This window comes from Saccopteryx leptura, chromosome 2, assembly GCF_036850995.1.
Source record: "Saccopteryx leptura isolate mSacLep1 chromosome 2, mSacLep1_pri_phased_curated, whole genome shotgun sequence".
Classification (NCBI taxonomy): domain Eukaryota; kingdom Metazoa; phylum Chordata; class Mammalia; order Chiroptera; family Emballonuridae; genus Saccopteryx; species Saccopteryx leptura.
Genome location: NC_089504.1, coordinates 239,380,451 through 239,400,238, shown reverse-complemented (window position 1 = coordinate 239,400,238; position 19,788 = coordinate 239,380,451). Strand labels below are relative to the sequence as shown.

At 39.4% G+C, this 19,788-nt stretch overlaps 1 protein-coding gene across 3 annotated transcripts in view; it reads right to left on the bottom strand.

Moving 5' to 3' along the window:
- TAOK3 (TAO kinase 3) overlaps positions 1-19,788 on the bottom strand; it is a 163,246-nt gene that overhangs the window by 98,529 nt on the left and 44,929 nt on the right. The window contains exon 1 of one of the 3 annotated variants that reach the window (XM_066370804.1): positions 16,847-16,872. The exons of the other annotated variants lie outside the window; for them this stretch is intronic. The gene's annotated coding sequence lies outside the window, so the exon portion shown is untranslated. Of the gene's footprint in view, positions 1-16,846; positions 16,873-19,788 lie in introns of those variants that run through there. 3 annotated transcript variants of the gene reach the window in all.

Below are 19,788 nucleotides of genomic sequence, written 5' to 3'. Positions count from 1 at the left end.
TCCATGTTGACTACCCTGTGCCTGTCAATGTAAAAGAAGTATGTGTCTCTCCATTTTGCTTGTTATCCAACCCCAGAGATACTCCCCTCCCCTCTTTGCTTTCTCCCACCTCCTTAATCTACCACCAATAGATTTCATGGAACCTTTCCTACATTTTCTCCTCTAAGTGTAAAAATAGGAATGCCAAATGGCCATTTCAGGAGCACTTTCCCAATCTACTGAGATCTTGCTAGCAGGTCCTCACTTTGGCTCAAATAAACTTATAAATTTTTTTTTTCTATCGGTTTAGATGTTATTTAGTCAACACCTAAAATGTTTTAAATAATAAATATTTCAAACTACATTTAGCTTACCACATTCAGTTATTGAGCAGCTATTATAAACTTTTACAGAGAGGCAGAACTGGGTCATTATCTATGAATGCAGATTCTAAGCAACTGTATTTAGGAAGCAAAACTGACCAATGAATAAAGCCACTGTTCTGCTTAGCCAGTGTGCTGTTTTGGAAAACAGATCACAATTCCCTAACTTATTTGGATGCTTTTAGGAAGGACCCGCACCACTTCCTACGCCACAGTTTTTACTCTATCTGTGGTCTCACACTCTGAAGTTTCACACACTTACATTATCTCTCTGGTCTTGACTTTGCTACCACGGGAAGTTTCTTCTTTCTCCTAATTAATAAGAATTTTTTAAGTGATTGATACTGGCCTCAGTCATAGCAGAAGCAAACAAGGTTAAAAAGTTGCCCTGAGAACCAGAATAGAATGAGCTTAAAGCATGAGTTTTAATTTATCTTTTTCTTTTAATTTTACTTTGCATTAATTTCAGGTTTATAGTTTAATGGTTAGACAATCACGTACTTTATACAGAATTCACCTCAATATTTCCAGTACCCACGGGCACCATCCACAGTTATTGCAATATTATTGATTGTATTCCCTATGCTTTACTTACTTCCCCATGGCTATTTTGTAACTACCAAATTGTGCTTCTTAGTCCCTTCACCTTTCACTCAGTCCCTCAAGGCCCCCTTCCCTCTGGCAATCACCAGTTCTCTCTCTGTATCTACGAGTCTGTTTCTATTTTGTTTGTACATTTATTTTGTTCTTTAGGTTCCGCACACAGTGAATTTATATGGCATTTGTTTTTCTCTGGCTGACTTATTTAAACCATGAACTGTTAAAGCCTCGGATACCAGTCACTAGCTAAATAAAGAGATGTTGTACCCAGACAATTATCAATCAAATGCCATGTTAAATTTTATGTGATCTAGCCCTTCCTTAATTTCCTGTTACATTCCATATCATTCTCTACTCCTTTTTTGCCACACTTCAGCCCTATAGGTAAACTTTCTCAATTTAATACAAAACACTTAACAGACTCAAAACCTTTTGCCTTTTACTACTATCTTGATATAATACAGCACTCATTAAAATAAAAGATAATAGCTCATAGTGGCAAATCAAAAAAGGCTCAAAATGTGTTCTGAAATGCTCTCTATAGGTCTAAGGTACTTATGGTTTCTCACAATTTTGTGAACTATTATTAATGGAGGTTTACTTGTGCTCAGTTTAAATTACCAAAGGTTATATTTTTACATTTTAATGTTTATTCTCTGTGGCTGACAGCTAGGGAAAAAAATCCAGTTACAATATAAATGTATTCCTGCAAGTCTCTGTTGAGGGAGTCACGCTGTTTTGATAGAGCTTACTCTGAGGGCAGTGGGTACTTTCTGCTTTCTTTTCCATCCATTCCCTGAACCCTGCAATTAAAGCTTAATAAGAACGAATCAAGCAGGTTTCTAGGCAAGAGCCATTCCAGGAGGGTATGAATTGCATCTGTGCTGGCTCTAGGATGTCAGCTGGGAAACATCATCAAAGGAAATCAAGGCGATTCCTTCCCTGATAAGGACATTGTAAAGAATCTCTTTGGAACTAGAAACAGCAAGCTCAGTAATGCAAATACCCTCCTGTTCCTCTGAACAACAAACTCCCCATTTACTATTTAGCAAACATTGAGAGAGCAGGACCCAGAGCTCTAAAGATGGCAGGTGTGAAAGAAAGTCTTTCTTCTGCCCGGCGCTTTGGCAGGCATTAATACGGCATTTGCATCTGTCTGAGTGGTAACTTCCAAAAGTCTGAGAAAGTAAATGTGAGCTGAATATCAAGCGATAGAAGAGATAATTCTGAGACTGGGTGTTCATGTGGGGTTGCGCATTGAGTACCAAAGAGGCGAGGATTTAAGCACAGTTGAACCAAACTCATGAAACTAAGACTCACCCTACACAGAGATGGACTCAGAGCAAGTTAGTTTTCTAAATAATCTTGCCACATGAAATACACACACATTGAAAAATCTTTCGTATCATGAAGGATGTTTTGCAAATTGTTCTTTTCTTCCTGAATTCTGCTATTTCTGTTCCTCAACAATTATGTGCGTCCATGTTCTAATTATTTCCTCATTCTCTGCTCATCTTTCTCCTTTCTTGGGACCCTCCCTTCCTCTTTTTTTTTTCTTTTTTTTTACCTCACTATACAGCCCAAAGTGGCCAAAGCCAGTTTTTCATCCAGTACTCGTGTTTTAGCCCATTTTACATTTTTGCTTCCTCTCCACTACAATTCACACCTGCCTGTGTTTCCTTGGTGCTTGATAAATGGTAGATAGTGTAATGCTACAAGCGCTGCCCATGTCATGTCACCATCAGGAAGTCTTGATTACAGTGGCAAAGGGTGGAAACATCAAAGCGAAATAGCTGAGGGAAGCTAAAAAAAGAAAAAAGAACCTCTAGCACTTAGCAAAGTGCCTGATACGAAAGCAACTGGTAATATAAGTTTGCTTAAGTGTTTTGTTGAAATTTTAAGGACCTTTCTCACCATGAATAACCTAGTGCTTTGTAGTTAGACTCCTTCCCAAAGCTAGGAGACTTCATGAATAGTGACTCAGCAAAAATATTTTTCTTTTTTTCATTTACATTTGCAGTTATTAAAGCCTGAAGTTGTGGTCAGCATAGGTCAGAGTTCAAAGCATAATGAGACTGAGGGCATCAAAAGAAAAGACTGGAGATGATCATATTGTGATCTTATTTTTTTCTTCTTGGACTATCTATACTCCTTAAACTTTCACAGAATTACACATTCCTTCTGAACAAAATTTAAATTCACAAAGCCTCCTTCTGAATATTTCTGTGCTTTCTGATATTTTTCTAGTTGATGTCTCTTGTCATCCTTTGTCCCTCTTCACCCATCTCGAAATGGGGAAATGAAAAACAAAGCACAGATCCAGGAAGGAAATTAGAGTGACCTGTGATATCCCCAACATACTGATGTTGGAGGGGACAGGAGGCAGAGGGAAAATGTTGACGAGAGAAAAAAAAATAGGTCAACAGCCCCAGGTCTCCAAATGACAGTGCAGGGTTTGTCACCCTCTCACCTCTATAGCTAACTAAGGAAGGCAATTTAGCATACTCGTTAGGAACACCAATTCTGATGCAAGATTAACTCTGGTGCTTCTGCCTCTGAACCACAGTATTGGTCAAGTCACTGAACCTCTCCCTGCCTCATTTTTTTTAATAGGTAAATAGGGATAATAAAAATACCTGCACCTTATAGGTTGGTAAGGTTTACATGAATAGGCTACTGTTAATATTAAATCACACTTAATATATTTGTTAGCTAGTATTAATAATACAATTAAATGACAGTCCCTGTTTTCTATGTATATTGATACTCCAATAAATGCCACATTCGGAAAGAAACAAGAATAATATCTTTTTAACTCCTCAAAGTATTTCTTATATTAAATATTCCATATATTGTAGCCCATTCTACTTTTTTTTTTTTTTAGGGAAATTAATTTAATTTTTTGGTATTTTTCCGAAGTGAGAAGCTGGGAGGCAGACAGACAGACTCCCGCATGTGCCGGACCGGGATCCACCCAGCATGCCCACCAGAGGGCGATGCTCTGCCCATCTGGGGCTTGCTCCATTGAGGACGAAGCCATTCCAGCACCTGAGGGGAAGGCCATGGAGCTGTCCTCAGCGCCGGGATCAACTTTGCTCCAATGGAGCCTTGGCTGCAGGAGGGGAAGAGAGAGAGAGGAAGGAGAAGGGGAAGGGTGGAGAAGCAGATGGGTGCTTCTCCTGTGTGCCCTGACCGGGAATCGAACTTGGGATTTCCACACCCGGACCAACACTCTACTGCTGAGCCAACCAGTCAGGGCTCTACTTTTTTTGTGTGTGTGCACGTGTGTGAGAGAGAGATTGAGAGGGACAGACAGACAGGAAGGGAGAGAGATGAGAAGCATCAATTCTTCTTTGCGGCTCCTTAGTTGTTCATTGATTGCTTTCTCATACGTGTCTTGACTTGACTTGGGGGAAGAGGTGGGGGACTACCACTGAGCCAATGACCCCTTGCTCAAGCCAGTGACCTTTGGGGTCATCTATGATCCCATGGTCAAGATGGCGACCCATGCTCAAGCCAGCGAGCCCATGCTCAAGCCAGCGACTTCAGGGTTTCGAACCTAGGTCCTCAGCATCCCAGGTTGACACTCTATACCCTGCACCACCACCTAGTCAGGCATGCATGCAGTAGCCCATTCTTGAAGAAGACAACCAGAATATTTACTTTCAGAAAGATGGCTTGCCAAGATGCAGATGCTTCGTACTGGATAAATCCAAAATGAAGAAAGAATACTGTGGCAGACTCTGCTTGTTGGTTACCTAACAGCCCCTTCTTTTCCTTATTCTGCCCATAGAACAATTCCAGCCTTGTGATACGAGATAAACCTTAACAGGTATAAACTAGTTATGGTGATCTTAATTGTCATTGCCAGTGATTGACCTAGGCATAAGCATGTGACCCAGTTCTGCTCAATGGAATCAAAGGGGATTTCAGTTGGAGGCTTCTGAATAAGTATTGAGCAAAAACAAAATCTACCCTATAAAATCTTTCCAGTCTGCAGGAAGAGTTGGTAAGTTAGCAGTATTTGTCATTTATCCAGTATGTAAAATCCTGGAAAAAATAGTTTCAAATAAGTATAAGTTTTCCAACAGATATCAGTTTGTGTTATTTTTTTTTCACATTTATAAAATGACAGGGGACAATAAGTAAGCTATTCACTAAAGGGAAGTATTAAAGACACTTCCCAGATTGACTTTCCCACCTCCTACAGATACACGTAAGGGTTAGTCTGCTGCAGTGTATCCTTTGGGAATAATGCTATACCAGTTGATGAGAGTTAGGGTAAGGAAATGGAAAAGAAATTAAAGATGGTTTTAAGTCTGAGTGATTCGGATGATGAGACTGTCACTTAACTAAGTCACTAAGAGGGAGTACAATTTGAAGTAATGCTGAAGAGCTGTTTTACAGAGGTTGATAGCAAGATAGCCCAGTGCAAACAGTTAAAGGAATGGGTTGGAATGTGAATTCCTAAGGCATTGATATTAGTGTTACTTGCATACACCTGCCAATGGAAATTAGGAGTGGAGAGGCCTTGCAAGGGAGAGAAGAGTGCAAGCAAAGGGCAGAGAGCTAATACCTGAGTCCTCTAGAAAAATCTCATTATTTTAATTGGTGACTTCCCCTAATAAGTCATTTCAGAGTTCTAAGTCTCATTTTCCTCATCTGTAAAGGAGAAATAAGAATAACTACCAGATCAAGTGGTTGTGAAAAATAAAAGATGTAACAAATATAAAGCCTTTAGCACAATGACTAACATATATGTTCTTAAACATATGTTTGAGGTCTGAAAGAGGAAGAACCAGGAAAGGAGACGGAGAAGAAGTGGTAAGTTCAAGTATTCACTCATATGTAAACCAAATCAAAGTACACAGAGTATCTACAATGTATAAGGCATTCGCCTGGAATAAACAACAGGGGATAAAGTCACATTTAGTTCAGAGTCAGCCAGCGTTTGCTGAGTACTTTCTGGTGTCAGGCATTATGACACGCTGTCATTGATCTCCTTAAGGGAAATAATACAAGGTGGAGACTGTCCTAAAAGACCAACTGGACAAGTTAAATAAGGATTTAGAAAAAACCATTAAAGTTGGCAAAATGGAAATTACTGGTGATCCTTGATAAAACTGTTTTAACATCGCTGAGATGGGGTGGGGTTGGGGCTGGGGGTCGGGGCAGCAAGGAAATGAAATCAGGGGAAAAGACCTGTAGGCACATTAGAGTAAAGCAAGAGCGTAGCAGGGTCGAGTGCAGGTTTCTGTGCATAGAGATCTGTGCTGCCACAGGAAGGAGGGAACAAGTCAGTGAACAGGAAGAGACAAGGACAGCTAATACTTAGTCATTTCTTTTTAAACGATGGCAAACAAATACTTGCAATGCACTTGAATAGGAAAACATCTTCTACGCATCTTGCTCACTCAGTGAATGAACAACTATTCAATGCTAATATTTTGATAGAGTTGGCTTTATAAAGAGACATGGAAACAGACAGATTTTTTTGTTAACTGTGATGACTTCGCAGGGTTTTATGAGGCTAGAACAAAAATTTTCCTACAAATGAAAATCCCATGATCACAAATACCATTCTGTAAAAGCATTCTTCATAAATGTATACAGTGTGTGCTGAGATCTCAGGGGAAGATAACTGCTCTGCTAACAGTGATAGTATTTTTTTCTTTAAAAATTAAAAAAAAAAATTATTGCTATTAGAGAAAGAGGAAGAGAGAAAGACAGGAACATCAATCTGTCCTGTATGTGCCTGGACCGGGGATCAAACTGGCAACCTCTGTGTTTTGGGATGACGCTCTAATCAATCAGTGATAGTATCTTTAATACCGCCATCCCATTTTATCTCAAGGGCCCACTGACCCTACCAAAAACCCAAATGCACTTAAAAGTTTTTTTTTCGGCCCTGGCTGGTTGGCTCAGCGGTAGAGCATCGGCCTGGCGTGCGGGGGACCGGGGTTCGATTCCCGGCCAGGGCACATAGGAGAAGCGCCCATTTGCTTCGCCACCCCCACCCCCTCCTTCCTCTCTGTCTCTCTCTTCCCCTCCCGCAGCCAAGGCTCCATTGGAGCCAAGATGGCCCGGGCGCTGGGGATGGCTCCTTGGCCTCTGCCCCAGGCGCTAGAGTGGCTCTGGTCGCGGCAGAGCGACGCCCCGGAGGGGCAGAGCATCGCCCCCTGGTGGGCAGAGCGTCGCCCCTGGTGGGCGTGCCGGGTGGATCCCGGTCGGGCGCATGTCTGTCTGACTGTCTCTCCCCGTTTCCAGCTTCAGAAAAATACAAAAAAAAAAAAAAAAAAAAGTTTTTTTTTCAATTACACTTGACACTAAATATTACTTTATGTTAGTTTCAGGTGTACTGCCTAGTGGTTAGACATATATATCATTTAGGAAGTGATTCCCCTTCCACCACCATAAGGCTAGTACCTGCTTGGCATCATATATAGTTATTACAATATTATTAACTATATTCACTATGCTATAACAAATGTACTTTGAAAATACCTACCCAAACAACAACAAAAAAAGACAATCAGGACTTTGGAAGTACAAAGTACTTAACACCATTCTTATTCCTTTATTGAATTCTTTTTCACTTATTCACTTATTCCTTCACTAGAGAGAAGGTTTGGCCTTGTTTCACCTTTAGCTTCTACACACTAATATGATTTTAATTTAAAAAGAAAGTGTATTATAAACCCTAACCACCTTTAAAATTGCAACTTCCTGTCAGTCCCTGTCCATCGTCTCTGCTTTTTGACTATTGTGTTTAACACCTTCTGATACACTATGGACTTGACTTAATTTGTGTATTTTCTGTCTCACCCTTCTAAAATGTAAATTCTATATGGGCAGGTTTTTAGTGTGTTTGTTCACTGTTGTACCTCCAATGTCTGAAACAATGTTTGACAGATAGTAGCTATGCAAAAATTACTTGATGAAAGATTGAATAAATCAATTCCAATACAACAAAAAATGTTAAAGTTTCTTTTGTATTGACTTTTATCTGTGCAACATTTTCCCTGTGTTAATGTTCCAAGATAAAGCTCATATTATATCACATGAATTGGTTTATCTCAACTTGATTGTAACTTTCTGGAAGATGACTCCTCATATTAATCCTTAATTATTTCCTTATTGCCCTGATACTTGAAATGTTAGCCAATAAATAAGGTACAGTTAACTCTTCTTAATGTTCCTGGTCCTGCCCTTTCCTTTTGCTGCCTCAGATCAACCCCACTTTACTGAAGAGATTTTGGCACCATTTCAGCGAAGTCATTCTCCACACTGGTTTGTTATAAAGTGATTGAACAGGCTATGGTTTTAAGTTGTTGAAACGTCAAGCAGTGTTTTATAAATGAAATTCTTTTATGAGCTCCACTGCAATAAAATAGTTCAGTGGTTCAACTGGCTGAATTACATTTCATTCATTTAGAGGGAAATTCCACCAAAGAAACTCAGGTACTTCTCTTTTATTTTTAGTCTCCCCAAATTTCATATTTGGTGATATTCCTCATACTAAGCTCTAGAACCCTCACAGGTCTCAGGAAACAGACACGGACTGAGGTCTTCACTACTTAGTCTTGAATTGTGGATTGCCTCTTCTTAGACTTCTTGGTATGTTATTTGATTATTCGTCATAAACTCGTTTAGGAAAATTACCATAATTTATCTTTACAAGTAAGGAACTCCTTAAATATTTTTCAACAAGTTTGCATGGCTGCAATGTTTTCTAAAAATAAATGTATGAATGTAATCGGAAATAACACACTGTTGAAATAAGCCTCTGGTAAATATCTCTACTGCTCTAAAGCATTTTGAGTTTTGAAAATCACATAAATGACCTATATTTGTTTGTTTTAATTTGTGGCATTTTAAAACAATTTATTCAGACAATGTTCTCAAATCTTGATGTGTAGTAACTTTTTTTAATGTTTATTTATTAATTTTAGCAAGAGAGGAAGAGAGAGACAGTATCTTTGATCTGTTCCTGTATGTGCCCTGACCAGGGATCGAACTGGCAACCTCTGCTCTTCCAGATGATGCTCTAACCAACCGAGCTATCCAACCAGGATGAATAATAACTTTTGTTTTTTAAGGGAAACTAAATTTATTACAGGGATTTCCATTAAATATTATAAACTCTATGGCCATTTCATCCTTATTTTTACAGTTGATATGAGAAGCATATGGCAAACTAGAGAGAACATGACAGTTGGAGTCAGAAAAGCATAGGCTTAACTCTTATTCTGCTGCTTTACTAGCATGGTCTTCAGCCAGCTACTTGACAAGGCAACCCCACTTAAGACCATGGGGTTTAATTAAAGCAGGACTGCATCCAATTCCCACCCTGGTCTATCCCTACCTAGTCATATGATCATGGTCAAGTTTCAAAATTCTCCAAGTTTATGCTTCCTTGTCTTTAAAATGGACATAATAAACACACCTAATTCATAGGATAGTTTATTGTGAAGATTTAAAAAGATAGAGCATAGAAAGTACTAAGCACGGTGCCTAGCACAGAATAAACAGTCAGTAAACTCCATCCAAGCCCTGGCCAGGTAGCTCAGTTGGTTGGTGCATCCTCTCAATACACAAGCGTTGCAAGTTTGATCCCCAGTCAGGGCACATACAAGAGTCAGATGATAAGTGCATAGATAAGTGGGACAACAGATCAATGTTTCTCTTTCATCAATAATTAAGTAAAATTAGAAAAAAATAAGCTTTATTCATTAGTATTAATAAAAATAATTAAACCTGGTAGTCTGTGTAGAGCATATATATAATGTATGAAGTACTTAAATTTCTTTTTTCTTTTTTAATATTTTACTTTTATTTTATTTATTTATTTATTTATTTTTTTTTTTCCAGAGACAAAGAAAGAGTCAGAGAGAGGGATAGATAGGGACAGACAGAAAGGAATGGAGAGATGAGAAGCATCAATCATTAGTTTTTCGTTGTGCGTTGCAACACCTTAGTTGTTCATTGATTGCTTCCTCATATGTGCCTTGACCGTGGGCCTTCAGCAGACTGAGTAACCCCTTGCTTGAGCCAGAAACCTTGGGCTCAAGCTAGTGAGCTTTTGCTCAAACCAGATGAGCCCGTGCTCAAGCTGGCGACCTCAGGGTCTCGAACCTGGGTCCTCCACATCCCAGTCCGACGCTCTATCCACTGCGCCACCGCCTGGTCAAGCTGAAGTACTTAAATTTCTACTCTTCTATATACTGTATGTCCAAAAAAGGGCTCAATCGCCCTTAATTCAATCATTCCACCATGATATTCTGGATATGGTAATAACATTTATTACTTTATTAGAACTAAAGATAGATCAGTCTTTGATTGATGTTTAAATTTTGTTATAGGAATTCTTTTAAGTGATTTCACGCCCTCTTTTAGTACAAGATAACATCATGTTTTCATAAAATAATGTAGGATGTATAAAGAATCCTGTGCACACAGTTTAAATTAGATTTTTCACGTTCTATCCTTTACCAATAACTTTATCAAATTTTGTCTAAATTTTTGTTTTACTTTGATTTATTTGCTCCTTAAGGATTGTGAATGAAGTCAAATTTTTCAGTTTTAAAATATCCACACAGCCTGACCAGGCGGTGGCGCAGTGGACAGAGCGTCGGACTGGGATGCAGAGGACCCAGGTACGAGACACCGAGGTTGCCAGCTTGAGCGTGGGCTCATCTGGTTTGAGCAAAAAGCCCACCAGCTTGAACCCAAGGTTGCTGGCTCCCGCAAGGAGTTGCTCGGTCTGTTGAAGGCCTGCGGTCAAGGCACATAGAAGAAAGCAATCAATGAACAACTAAGGTGTTGCAACGTGCAATGAAAAACTAATGATTGATGCTTCTCATCTCTCTTCGTTCCTGTCTGTCTGTCCCTGTCTATCTTTCTCTCTGACTCACTCTCTGTCTCTGTAAAAATAAATAAATAAATAAATAAATAAATAAATAAATAAATAAATAAATAAAATGAAAAAAAATATATCCACACATGCCAGACCAGGTGGTGGTACAGTGGATACAGCATCAGACTGGGATGTAGAGGACCCAGGTTTGAAATCCCAAGGTCGCCGGCTTGAGTGCGGGCTCATCCAGTTTGAGCACAGGCTCACCAGCTTGAGCGTGGGGTCACTGGATTGAGCATGTGATCATAGACATGACCCCATGGTCACTAGCTTGAGCCCAAAAGTTGCTGGCTTGAAGCCCAAGGTTGCTGGCTTGAGCCCAAGGTTGCTGGCTTGAGCAAGAGTCACTCGCTTTGCTATAGCCCCCTCCATCAAGGCACGTATTAGAAAGCAATCAATGAACAACTAAGGAGCTGCAACAAAGAATTGATGCTTCTCATCTCTCTCCCTTCCTGTCTGTCTGTTCCTGTCTGTCCCTCTCTCTGACTCTCTGTCTCTCACTTAAAAAAACAACAACAAAAAACCCATACATCTTTTCCTTAAGTCATTGAGTCTAATATTAACGTGGAACTGATCTCTGATTTAGTGGACACTAATGTTCATTTAAAAACTATTATTATTTATGCCTAGAAAAATCAAGCCATGATGGTAGGCACCATCTTTAAAATTAATTTTGCGTATTACTCTTCGGACTTTAATAATTTGATTAGAAATCAGATATATTTCACATTAAACCTTTGCTCTCAGAATTTGTTCTAGGTCAGTGCTTTCAAAAAGAATGTTTTGTGATGATGGAAACAGTCTATTTGTCTCTCCCACATGGTAGCCACTTAACAATATGTGGCCATTTAGCACTTGAACTGTGTGGTTGGTATGAGTGGGGAACCGAATTTTCAGTTTTGTTACATGTTGATTAAATTTTAATTTAAATAGCTACTGGCTAGCAGCTATATTGGAAGTACAGTTCTAGATAGTTCACAATACTGGTAATTATGTTCAAAATGAATAATAATGAGTCTCATAACTAACCTGTGAAGACTGTGTCACTGCGTCAGGGATTGACACATCTCTTGACTCACCATGCAAGAAGTCGTAAGGTGTTCAGCACTGCTTTCTCACTTTATGAGTCAACCTTCCATCAGCCACCCTCTCCCTGCCAGCACTGGTGACCTCATACTCTCTTTTTTTAAATTTTTTATTAATTTTAATGGGGTGACATTAATAAATCAGGGTATATATGTTTAGAGAAAACATCTCCAGGTTATTTTGACATTTAATTATGTTGCATAACCATCACCCAAAGTCAAATTGTCTTCCGTCAGCTTCTATCTGGTTTTCTTTGTGCCTCTCCTCTCCCCCTACCCCCCCCCATAACCACCACACTCCTGTCCATGTCTCTGAGTCTCATTTTTATGTTCCACCTATGTATGGAATCATATAGTTCTTAGTTTTTTCTGATTTACTTATTTCACTCAATATAATGTTATTAAGGTCCATCCATGTTGTTGTAAATGACCCGATGTCATCATTTCTTATGGCTGAGTAGTATTCCATAGTATATATGTACCACATCTTCTTTATCCAGTCATCTACTGAAGGGCTTTTTGGTTGTTTCCATGTCTTGGCCACTGTGAAAAATGCTGCAATGAACATGGGGCTGCATGTGTCTTTACGTACCAATGTTTTTGAGTTTTGGGGATATATACCCAGTAGAGGGACTGCTGGGTCATATGGTAGTTCTATTTTTAACTTTTTGAGGTACCACCATACTTTCTTCCACAATGGTTGTACTACTTTACATTCCCACCAACAGTGGATGAGGGTTCCTTTTTCTCCACAGTCTCTCCAACACTTGTTATTACCTGTCTTGTTGATAATAGCTAATCTAACAGGTCTTATACTCTCTTTTAAGTCATTTGTAAAACAAAAATCTAGATCTAAAAAAAATCGGCCTGACCTGTGGTGGCGCAGTGCATAAAGTGTTGACCTGGAACGCTGAGGTCACTGGTTCAAAACTCTGGGCTTGCCTGGTCCAAGCACGTATGGGAGTTGATGCTTCCTGCTCCTCCCCCTTTCTCTCTCTCTTACTCTCTCTTCCCCTTCTCTAAAAATGAAAAAAAAAAAAAAGCTAACTAGTAGTCTACCTGACTTCAGCCTCCCATGGGAATTCAAATGGTTTTGTTGGCCTAACCTTTGAGGGAGGAAGGTATTGACATCAATGTCATTCATCCCTCTATTACTTTCTTCTCAGACTGATAGCATTTAGCTAGCTCCTTGACCAGCTGTCTTTGTTTTCTACAGGAATGGAAGAGAACCACAACTGGAAATAGGAACTGTTGCATTTAGTGATCACATAGCAATGGGAAGGATGAGAGTATGGCAATTGTGTGTTTTCACAGGGTCCAGGCAAGCAGCTGGAGCTACCCTTCCTATCTCCTGCTGTTATACAGGCTTCCAAGCATGCGACAGTAGAGTCCCGCCACTAGCTAGAGGTAATGGTTGTTTCCCTAAACTGTTAATAAAGTTCAGGGAGCTCATTCCTTAAATTAATGCTAAATGCTGAACTCCCTACCCAGGGAAATGGTATCTTGTTACTCAAACACGGCGAGTGTTAGGCTGCATACTGCTCCAATGAGTAGTTTTAAGACCTTTTACCATTTTCAGTAGTCCTCATAAAGAAGGATTTGAAACTACAAGATAGGTGGTACTTGTTCCAAATAGCTGCTTAATAGAGGGTACTGGAATCAAGTTTGGTCTCCTTTTACATTTTAACAAATAACAATATTAAAGCTTACATCTATATAAAGTGCTTTCACATACTTGATCACATGAAATTATTTTAACATCTTGGTAAGATAGGAAGATCAGTTGTTATTATTCTGATTTTTTCCCGAGCGGCACCTGGTTTCTATTGTACCAATACTTTACATGATGAAGGGTTCTGCCCAAAAATAACTCTGGGAAAAATGGACACTAGAAAAAGTCTCTCATTCACCTCTTTATGATAGTTGGATGTTCTTAATTGGCTCTCAGATTTAGTCCCTGAAACATTTTCTTTCCCTTCTTCATATTATATAGTTTAAATGGAAATATAAAGATTATCCATAGTTGTGTTTGGCAGATTTCTATTATTTATCTATTTAATATATAATTTATCTATTTAATATATATAATACCTATCTATTAAATGCTTATAACCACCCTTCTACTACACTGTTACTAGTGGTATAAATAGGTTGACCACATCTGCTTGGTGATCTTGATAGCTCCTTTCTCCTCCTGCAGGGGCGAGTATGAAAGAAGGATTTATACGCAGGCATCCCCAAACTACGGCCCATGGGCCGCATGCAGCCCCCTGAGGCCATTTATCTGGCCACCCACCGCACTTCCGGAAGGGGCACTTCTTTTATTGGTGGTCAGTGAGAGGAGCACTGTATGTGGTGGCCCTCCAATGGTCTGAGGGACAGTGAACTGGCCCTCTGTGTAAAAAGTTTGGGGACCCCTGATACAGTATAGGACAGAGCAGAGCCAAGACTGTGTAAACAATATAATGAAGATTGCCTTAATATGTTCTGTATTCCTAAGTTTGCTATAAGTATATTATTAAAGAGGGAAAACTTCCTAGCCAAAAACATGGACTTGGGCCCTTCTCACATAGAACGCTCACAAGACTAAGGAGAATTCCTCTCATCTAGAGATGAGTAATTATAAAAAGGAAACAACATCAGTTCTATGTAAAGATATTGTAAAAACAAAATAAAAGATAAAGAAATAGGGAGAAGAAGACAGGGCAAGTGAAGAACTCTTCAGAAAAAAAAAGCCATACATCAGATGGAATTTGTGTTAAAATGCTAATGAATTAAAAAACAAACTCAATGAAGTTGGGTCTTACCACTTTATGAATCAAACCTCCCATCAGTTTGCTCCTCCCCTTCCTCAGAGCATTGGTGACCTCATGTTTTCTTTGAAATCACTTGTAAAGCAAAAAGCTAAGATCTAAAAATCTAAATTGTAATCTAACTCTGACCTTGGCTCCTCTGGAATTCAATTGTTTTTGTTGGCATAACCTCTGAGAGATAAGGTATTACCACCAATATCATTCATATCTCTCTCTCTACTACTTTTTCCTCAGACGAGTCACACTTTGTTAGCTCCCTAACCAGCTGTCTTTGCTTTAAACAGGAATGAAAGAGAACCACATAGGAAACAGGAACTGTTGCATTTAGTGATCACGTAGCAACGGGAAGGATGAGAGTGCAGTGAAGTAACTGCTACATAACACAGGGTTCATTGCAGGGATATGAGTTAATGGAATATACAGTGAGCCAAAAACAGAATAAAGTCTGAGCTGGCAGAAGTCAAGAGAGATGTTGGCGAAAATAACAACAACAACAACAATGACAAAATCCTCTACCAAAATCAAGCCTGCACTGGAAGCAGGACAAACAAGAACTTGTAACGTAGAGGAAAGCATGGTAAGGGGACATGGAGTGTGCAATTGGGAAAACTGACAAAAGGCCTGTGAATAAATAAAATAAAATAGAGGAAATTATTATTTTTTTATTTTTTTATTTTTTTGTGAGGAAATTATACACATGAAAGATGAATGTATTCATAATCAGTATCCTTAAAGAATGGAAATAAAATATAGCTATAGAAAAGCAAAACAGATGAGTTGACTAAAACTATAAAACCTCAGTGATTCCCCAGTATTAAGAATTAAAAATTTTGCCTGACCAGGCAGGTGTTGCAGTGGATACAACATCGATCTGGGATGCTGAGGACCCAGGTTCAAAATCCTGAGGTCGCTGGCTTGAGCACAGGCTCACCAGCTTGAGTGTGAGATTGCTGGCTTTATCGTGGGATCATAGACATGACCGCATGGTTGCTGGCTTGATCCCAAAGGTCATTGGCTTGAAGCCCAAGGTTGCTGGCTTGAGCCCAAAGGTTGCTGGCTTGGATGAAGCCCCACAGTCGAGGCATGTATGAGAAGCAATCAATGAACTACTAAAGTGCCGCAACTACAAGTTGATGCTTCTTATCTCTCTCCTTCCCTTCCTATCTTCTATGTATCTCTTGAAAAAAAGAAAGAAAGAAAAAAAAAGAAAAGAAAAAAAGAATTTAAAAATTTAAGAAAATTTAGTACCTTAACATTTTATTTTATTTTATTTTTTACAGAGACAGAGTGAGAGTCAGAGAGAGGGATAGATAGGGACAGACAGGAACGGAGAGAGATGAGAAGCATCAATCATCAGTTTTTCATTGTGACACCTTAGTTGTTCATTGATTGCTTTCTCATATGTGCCTTGACCGTGGGGCTACAGCAGACTGAGTAACCCCTTGCTCGAGCCAGCAACCTTGGATTCAAGCTGGTGATCTTTGCTCACACCAGATGAGCTCGAGCTCAAGCTGGCGACCTTGGGGTCTTGAACCTGGGTCCTCCACATCCCAGTCCGACGCTCTATCCACTGCGCCATCGCCTAGTCAGGCTTAACATTTTATTTTATTATTTTATTTTATATTTTATATAAGTGAGAGGCAGGAGGCAGAGAGACAGACTCCTGCATGCACCCTCACTGGGATCCACCTGGCAAGCCCCCTTTGTGGCGATGTTCTGCCCATCTGGGGCCGGGTTGCTCCATTGCTTGGCAACTGAGCTATTTTAGCACCTGAGGTGAGGCTATGCCACCATTCTCAGTGCCCAGGGCCATTTTGCTCAAATGAACCATGGCTATGGGAGGGGGAAGGGAAGAATGAGAGAGAGAGAGAGAGAGAGAGAGAGAGAGAGAAGGGGGAAAGGTGGAGAAGCAGATAGTCCCTTCTCCTGTGTGCTCTGACCAGGAATCGAACCCAGGACTTTCACATTCCTGGCCGATGCTCTAGCGCTGAACAAACCATTCAGGGCCTAGTACCTTAATTTGTAATTTAATATTTATAAGACTACTTAAAAGTCCATGGAAGGCCTGACCTGTGGTGGCGCAGTGGATAAAGTGTCGACCTGGAAATGCTGAGGTCGCCAGTTCAAAACCCTGGGCTTGCCTCGTTAAGTCACATATGGGAGTTGATGCTTCCAGCTCCTCCCTCCTTCTCTCTCTCTCTCTCTTTCTCTCCCTCTCTCTCTCATCTCTAAAAATGAATAAAAAATAAATTAAAAAAAGTCCATGGAAGAAACACAGTTAAATGACATTAGCAATTGTAATTTTCTAAAATAAGCAACAATGTTATGATTATGGGTAATAGTTACCCATGTTTCTGTAACCTATAATCTACAACTAGTCATGCCTTGAACAATTACAATAAAGTAAGATAGTTTTTCTTGAAGTAGGGAAGTGAATAGTAGTGAGGGGACAGCTTCTTAAAACATTATATTTATTAGAGGTTTATGCTTGACCTGTGGTGACACAGTGAATATAAAGCATCAACTTAGAACACTGCGGTTGCCAGTTCGAAATCCTGGGCTTGCCTGGTCAAGGCACATATGGGAAGCAACTACTAAGAGTTGATGCTTCCTGCTCCTCCCTGCTTCTCTGTCTCCTCTCTCTATGATATCTAATATCCAGTTCAATAGACATCACAACTTATAAATGCCTTATAACTGAATTCTTCACACAATCCTCAAGACAGCTTTTGTTAGCTTCATTTTACAAATGAAGAAATGAAAGCAAAGCTAAAGGAAACTAATTCCCAAAGTTGCATATTGAATCAACAGAAAAGGGTGAGTATCACTTCTACCATGAATTTTTTGCTTGTCTCTAATAGCTTTTGTCACAACCCTGGACTCTGACATTATTTTGGCTACTGAGTACAACTAATCTTAACCAGAGGCCTATAGTATCATGATGTAGCACAACAAAATTTTAAGAGTGGTGAAAGACTGTAGAGGAAAAAATACAGTTGGGGAAACACAAGAGATGTGAGTTCCATCAATCATAAGTGCTTATCTCCTGAGGCTCTATTCTGCGGGGTTTTGTATTGTATTAAAAACTGGAGTGAAAAAGAAACTGACAGCCAGGGCACACAGGAGAAGCGCCCATTTGCTTCTCCACCCCTCCGCCGCACTTTCCTCTCTGTCTCTCTCTTCCCCTCCCGCAGCCAAGGCTCCATTGGAGCAAAGATGGCCCGGGCGCTGGGGATGGCTCTGTGGCCTCTGCCCCAGGCGCTAGAGTGGCTCTGGTCACAATATGGCGACGCCCAGGATGGGCAGAGCATCGCCCCCTGGTGGGCAGAGCGTCGCCCCATGGTGGGCGTGCCAGGTGGATCCCGGTCGGGCGCATGCGGGAGTCTGTCTGACTGTCTCTCCCCGTTTCCAGCTTCAGAAAAATGAAAAAAAAAAAAAAAAAAAGAAACTGACAGAAACAATTCCTATCATTAAAGAGGGGAAAAATGCAGAGAAGAAGGTAACAGCAATTTAAAAAGAGTTAAAAGCAAACAAAATGAAATTTTAAAAATGACAGTTTAAAATTCATGTGAGGATAGCCAACCAACTAAGGATAATGCTGGATCCTAGTAGAAAAGTCAGGCAAGGCATTACAGAAGGAAGATATTTCCAGCTGTCTTACAAAGAAAGAAAGGCTATTTCTTATAACTTCATCTAAGACTGGGACACTGTAATATTTTAAGGGTTATTGTCAATAGTCACCCCATTATAAGGTTGTATCAGATCCTTCAATAATAAATTTTTACACCACAGAAATGACTCAACTGTTCAGCAATCTAAGGCCAAACATTTAGAGAAATGAAATCAAAACTTTTACATCAAAGGAAAACCAAGACAACTTCTTACGAGGATCTCAAACTGGAATAAGTTATAGGTTCTATTTTACTTGGTAATTCAGGCAAAGAAGTTATTCACCACCATTACCCTTGAAGTTAGTTGTCTTTGACCTTTTATAAAGTATTTGTTAAAACTTGCTCCTTGCCATGCCTTTAATCCTGCCTACCTTTCTCCAGAAGTAGTAAAATGAACGATATTGCTAATGGAAAAAAAAAAAAGCCTAAGAAGGAAGTCCTAGCACCTTCCAAGCCCACAGAATGCAAATCTTTTAGCAGTGACATTTTAATTTCCAGCAGAGTACAGAGTACACACCCTCTATGTATCTTCTAGAGTACTAACTAGATTTGCCTAGGATTTCCTGAAATTAACATTACAGGAAATCTCCAACTTGCAAAAGTGTTGGGTTCCAAATGTTCACTACCAAGTTAGTTATCTGTAGCTAAATACAATTTTATCCACAAACCAATGTTTCATAGGGAATTTATGTCTTTAGATTACTCCACAGTTTACCAACCATAACGCAAACATTATATCTAATTTCACATTTTAAAATCTTTTAAAAATACTATTGAAAAACAACTAATTATGCACATCAGAAAACATTTGATTGAGTCAATTTCAAAATAATCTTGAATTAAGATAGAGTACATAAAAATGATGTAGTAAATGGAGACTTGAGGGTATTCTGAACTGAACTTTTGGATTACTTAAGGACTTCAGGGACTGCTGACATTAGTTTTTATTAGCTCTAATTTCATTTTAAAACATATGGCTCTTCTGTCTCTCAACATACAATATATCATCACTACTAAACACACAGAACATCAAGGTTGGAAAAGACTTCAGAGATCATGTTCAATCTGACGTTAATTTGGATAAAGAGACAGTGAGACTCGGATAGATGGAATAACTTAATACCAGTTATCCAGCCAGTTAGTTTGGGAGCTGAAACCCCATCCTAATTTTTATCCAGCGTCTTTTCCATTATAACAATGTTTGCCCGTCATGATCAACACCATATTTTTTCTCAGAAATAAATTTTTAAAAAGCCCATTATAATAACCATTTTAATGAGTAATTTAAAAATATCCAATAAAATTGGGGGTGTGCCTACCCCATGATTCACACATGATCAC